Source organism: Somniosus microcephalus, chromosome 21, assembly GCF_052327205.1.
Source record: "Somniosus microcephalus isolate GS21.2 chromosome 21, FLI_Smic_1.0, whole genome shotgun sequence".
NCBI classification, from domain to species: Eukaryota; Metazoa; Chordata; class Chondrichthyes; order Squaliformes; family Somniosidae; genus Somniosus; species Somniosus microcephalus.
In genome coordinates this window covers 45,647,272-45,653,603 of record NC_141007.1, presented here as the reverse complement: position 1 = coordinate 45,653,603, position 6,332 = coordinate 45,647,272, and positions in this window count along the sequence as shown.

Below are 6,332 nucleotides of genomic sequence, written 5' to 3'. Positions count from 1 at the left end.
GATGTGTCTTCATGAGATTGTTCTGGCGGTGAATGACAAGATGCAGTTGCGGCATTGTCATCAATCTGGTCTTGAATAGTCTCTTGTGTTTTTAGGAGGGAACGGCGGTTCCTCCTGAGAATCTGTCCTTCCTCAGTTCTAACAGTGTATGACCTTGGTCCTACTTCCTCAAGAACTGTAGCTTTCCTGTTCCATGCATCTGGATCCTCAATCCTGACAACATCATCCCTTGTCAATGGTTTTAGAGTTTTGGATGACTTGTCATAGTATGATTTCTGTTTCAGCTTTAACAGTTGAAGTCTCTGTCTCAGTTCCTCACTTTGCTGTTTGTTTTGGTGTTTCTGACATGTCTCACATTTGCCTATCATGTTCTCAATGTCCTTATTTATGCCAGGCCAATAAACAGTGTCTCTTGCCCTCCTTTTGCATTTTTCAATTCCGAGGTGTCCCTCATGAATCCTTTTGAGCATGTCTTGACGTAGAGCCTGTGGAATGACTATTCTGCATCAACTTTATGTTCAGCATTGTCCATTTCTGAGGGCTGCACATTTTCTGTATCCTTTTTGATATTGTCACATGACACCATTCCTACAAAAAATGTCTCACTTAAATCAGTGTCCTCAATTACATTAACTCGTTGCCCTTTCTTAGTTTTTACTTTTGAAAAGCATTGTTTGGCAAAGTGATTCTTTCCATTACACTTTGTGCACATTTTTCCAAACGCTGGGCATTGTCTTAACTGCTGTTTGTAACCACAGCGTTTACAATTAAAAATTTCATCCTCCGATTGCTTTTCATTTCTGTTCTGCCCACGTTTCTTCCCCTTGTAGGACACAGCACCGACAGCAGCATTATCACTCATTACAATCGCATCATTATTGATTTCACTGAAAGTCTTCGCGTGCTTTCGAGCTAGCTCGCTGGCTTGGCATATTTTCACAGCATTTTCCAAATTTAGTTCGGTTTCTCTCAACAGACGTTCCCTGACTTTTTTATCATGAATACCAAACACAATCTGGTCACGAATCATGGATGCTTTGAGCTCAGAGAAATTACATGTCTGTGCTTTCAGTTTCAGATCAGTTATAAAGCTATCAAAAGTCTCATTTTGCTGCTGTGTCCGAGAACGGAAGATGTATCTTTCATAGGTCTCATTCTTTTTGGGAGAGCAATGTGCATCAATTTTTTTTAGCACATCTTCTAATTTTTCTCTGTTCTCCTCTAGATTAAATACAAATGTATTAAATACCTCTATCACCTGTGGGCCTGCAACCATAAGCAGCAACGCTATCTTCCTTGCGTCTGGCTTCGTACCGAATTCGATGGCTGCAATGTAGAGTTCGAATTGTTGTTTAAAAGTCTGCCAATTGTAGTCGATATGTCCTGTGAGTTTCAAACGCTCTGGTGGCTTCAAATTCTCCATGTCGCTTTTCACAATTTTCAGCAGATCTCACTCCTGGTACCATCTTATGTTCATTAATAAATAGACATTCTTATTATGAACACAGCTAGCTTTTGCTAGACACTTTATTGAGCACATGTGGACTAGGTACAGTGTCTGTAGAGGCATCCATCTTGACTGCTGCCTTGTGGGTAGCCTAGTGCCTCATGGGTAATGTAGTCTTAATATACATACAGCTGGGTAGTGTAGTCTTATATACATACAGCTATATACAGCTCTACACAGCTCTACGGCTCCACCTAGTGTCCACTATAGAATGACATGTTATTGACCATTACAGTTACTCTCATGTAGCCCTGGGTTAAGACCTCTCTCCGGTGACTTGAGCACATACTCTAGGCTGACACGTCAGTGCAGTACTGAGGGAGTGCTGCACTATCGGACGTGCTGTTTTTGAGATGACATATTAAACTGAGGCGCTGTCTTCCCCCTCAGTTGGACATAAAAGATCTCAGGGCACTACTTGAAGAAGGCCAGGGGAGATCTCTTGGTGTCCTAGTCAACATTTATTCCTCAAGCAACATGACCAAAATAGATTATCTAGTCATTTATCGCGTTGCTGTTTTCTACCTGATGATGTATTAAAACAAAATATTCTCAAATTGTCTCTGCATAACACTACCTTTTTTGTGAAGGAAGTAAAAATACAGAAGGGCCGATTTGAACTCGGGGCAAGGGGCAGGGTGAGAGGGAAGCCTCCATGACATCACAGGTGTGAGGCCCAGTCGATTTTAACTCCCAGACCTCATTCTAATATTATTCTCGGGCTGTCCAAAATCAAAACTGCTTGCCTCACTCGCAGGCATTTTAAGCCCTGCCAAGGTGTTTCAGCACCATGGCTGAAAATATGGAGGAGTCCACTTCCAGCTGGTGTGGCGTTAACTTACATGGTATCAGTACTCTGCAGTTTACCTTGGAGGGTGCGGACACGTCCAGGGGTGCTGCAACCATGCTCTCACAAAAGGAGCCTATGTTATCAGCCACTGCAGATTTGGTGGAAGCTCAAACAGCTGCCATGCAGGTTCTGGGCTCTACCTTGGAGACACAGGATAGGTGGACCGAATAGATAGGGACTGTCAAAGAGTCACTCGTTTTCTGCAATCTGCTGTCACGCAGGTCAGTGCAGGTGATTAACCCCAGCCTCATGGAGTGGCAGTAGCGCTATGAAAGAAAAGAAAGACTTGCATTTATGTAGTGCCTTTCATGACCACCGGACGTCTCAAAACGCTTTACAGCCAATGAAGTACTTTTGAAGTGTAGTCAGTGTTGTAATGTGGGAAACGCTGCAGCCAAATTCGCACAGCAAGCTCCCACCAACAGCAATGTGATAATGACCAGGTAATCTGTTTTTAGTGATGTTGATTGAGGGATAAGTATTGGCCAGGACACCGGGGATAACACCCCTGCTCTTCTTTGAAATAGTGCCATGGGATCTTTTACGTCCACCTGAGAGAGCAGACGGGGCCTTGGTTTAACGTCTCATCCGAAAGACGACACCTCCGACAGTGCAGCACTCCTTCAGTGCTGTGGGGTAGCCGGGCCCACAGCGCCTGGTCTGCACTCAAGGCCCCCATAATCAGCACCTGTGAAGAGACGCTCGGTCACTCGACCAGGAAACACCAAGACTGGTTCGACGAGAATGACCAGGAGATCCAGGAGCGAATAAGCCGCAAGTGCAAGGCATACCTAATCTGGAAACAGCAACAGAACTCGAGAGCAAGAAAGCAGCTCTACAGATGCCTGAAGGCCGAGGTCCAACAAAAAACTTGCGACCTAAAGAACAGATGGTGGGTGGAGAAAGCGCAGGAGATCCAGCAGCTAGCCGACAACCATGACGTGCATGGATTCTTTAGCACAGTCAAGACCATCTACGGCCCAAGCACCCAAGGCCCTACCCCACTGTGGGCCAAGAACGGAGAGGTACTCATCAAGGACAGAGAGGCAGTCAGTGTCCGCTGGAAGGAGCACTTCAAAGATCTCCTTAACCGCGACTCTGTCTTCGACGCAAGTGTCCTCAACTCCATCCCACAGCATGCTACCCGCCACCATCTCAGCACAACCCCAGCCCGGCATGACGTTGAAAGGGCCATCCGACAACTGAAGAACAACAAGGCCTCAGGACAGATGGAATCCCCACCGAGGCACTAATGCATGGCGGAGAAGCACTACTGGCGTGAATTCATGAACTCATTCCTCTTATCTGGAAGGAGGAGAGCATGCCAGGGGATCTCAGAGACGCCGTAATTGTGACCATCTTCAAGAAAGGTGACAAGTCCGATTGCGGTAATTACAGAGGAGTTTCCCTGCTGTCTGCCACAGGGAAAGTTATCGCAAGAATCCTACTTAATTGCCTTCTCCCAGTGGCCGAAGAGCTCCTCCCAGAGTCGCAATGCAGATTCCGCCCACTAAGGGGCACAATGGACATGATCTTCACCGCACGTCAATTACAAGAGAAATGCAGGGAACAGCACCAACTGCTGTACATGGCCTTCTTTGATCTCACAAAGGCCTTCGACACTGTCAACCGTGAGGGATTATGGAGTGTCCTCAAATTCGGCTGCCCTCAAAAGTTTGTCACCATCCTCCGCCTGCTTCATGATGACATGCAAGCCGTGATCCTGACCAACGGTTCCATCACAGACCAAATTCACATACGAACCGGGGTCAAGCAAGGCTGTGTCATCGCACCAACGCTCTTCTCGATCTTCCTTGCTGCAATGCTCCATCTCACCCTCAGTAAGCTCCCCACTGGAGTGGAGCTAATTTACAGAACAAACGGGGAACTGTTCAACCTCCGTCGCCTCCAGTCCAGATCCAAGGTCGTCCCATCCTCTGTCGTCGAATTACAGTATGCAGACGACGCTTGCATCCGCGCTCACTCGGAGGTCGAACTCCAAACCATCGTCAACACCTTCACCGAAGCGTACGAGAGCATGGACCTTACACTAAACATCCGTAAGACAAAGGTCCTCTACCAACCTGCCCCCGCCACACAGTACTGCCCACCGATTATCAAAATCCACGACAAGGCCTTGGACAACGTGGACCACTTTCCATGCCTCGGGAGCCTACTGTCAACAAGGGCAGACGTTGACGACAAAGTCCAACACCGCCTTCAGTGTGCCAGTGCAGCCTTTGGTCACCTGAGGAAGAGTGTGTTTGAAGACCAGGACCTCAAACCCGACACTAAGCTCATGGTCTACAGAGCAGCAGTGATACCCGCCCTGCTGTATGCCTCAGAGACATGGACCATGTACAGCAGGCACCTCAAAGCACTGGAGAGGTACCACCAATGCTGCCTCCGCAAGATCCTGCAAATCCATTGGCAGGATAGGCGCACCAATGTCAGTGTTCTTGCTCAGGCCAACATCCCCAGCATCGAAGCTTTGACCACGCTCAATCAGCTCTGATGGACGGGTCACATTGTCCGCATGCCCGATACGAGACTCCCAAAACAAGCGCTCTATTCGGAGCTCCGGCACGGCAAGAGAGCCTGTAGGGGGTTTTGGCGTGTGTGCCCAGTCAGCTTCACCACTGACTGTCTTTGAGCGGTTCGAATCGCTCCCACACCCCTGGGTTCTAGCCACCGGACTTAGGTACAGGCGGCGATACAGAAAATCGAGTAGACAAGTGGTTTGGTGCAAGAAAACCAAAATTTATTAAAAGGCTGAATAAAACACAATACTACTGAGAATTACTGGTACAGTTACAGGCATAAAACAATTATACTTATATGGGAATGGGGAACACACGGCACATCGAGGGAAAAACAACTACATTAACAATCCCCTTATTCTTATCCCACCCCCTATACCTAACTAGATTAAGCTATGAGGGGCCAGGAATTCATGCTCACCAATCCGAAACCTGTTGCTTTAACTGGGTTGGTTTTGAGGTCCACTCTTTCTGTCCTTTGGGGTATCCCATCGCCACGTGGTCTCAGGGCGCGGTGCTGAAGTTGTTTATGCGAAGCACCCTCCTTTTCCTCAGCTACTGTCGTCGTCGAGTCGCGATGGGTTTTCTTCTTTTTCCTCGGGCGGTCGCGATGGTAATGTTGCGGTTGGGGGTCGGTTGGCTGTCTTTACCGTCTAAATGATTTTACTACCCATGCTTCGAATGCCAGTTTATTCGTCATGGACGCTGCTACCCATTCTTTGAACGCCAGCTTACTCTTCACCTGGGCTATGACTCTGGGTTTTATTGTCCATGCATGTAAATGCCAGCTTATTTCTTCAAAACGCCAGCTTATAACTAGGCATTTGTCCCCCAACGCGTCTTCCCGCTACCCTTCTCTGCTCTTATCGGTTTACCGTATTCTTCGTCTCGTCTTGTCTGCCCGTTTTGTGGCCTGTGTGTCCTGTGTGCTTTCGAATTGGGTCCGTTCTTCTCCCGCGTTTGGCCCCGGTGTAATGGGCATCCTTGGTGTTGAGCGGCACGGGGAGCGAGAAGAGAGCCCGCCACGAGGCCAGGGCGCGAGAACGAGAGGCAGCAGGCCCAAGGCCAAAAGATGAGGGCAGGAGCAAGAGCGTAAGAGATCGATCACTACCGATGGGCCTACAATTATACCCGATTCTTCATTCCTTATCTGCGTGCCAAATCAGGTCAGTCCTTTGTCTAACTTTTGGTGGGCTCGTTTAAGATGATTACAGCCATTTACTTTAATGACTCCTGAAATGGCTGTCTCTGTGTTATAATGGTTTCGATGTCCTGGTTGTTGGTTATGTATGAGACTTAATCGGGTTTTCCTGACTTGATGGCTTCGGTGAGCTCTTACCGATTAAAATGCAGAACCCTAATGGCCTCAATTATAGGCCCATTCTAGCTTGATTTGTTTCAAGTCTTTTCACAGATTCCTGCATTTTAAGTTTCG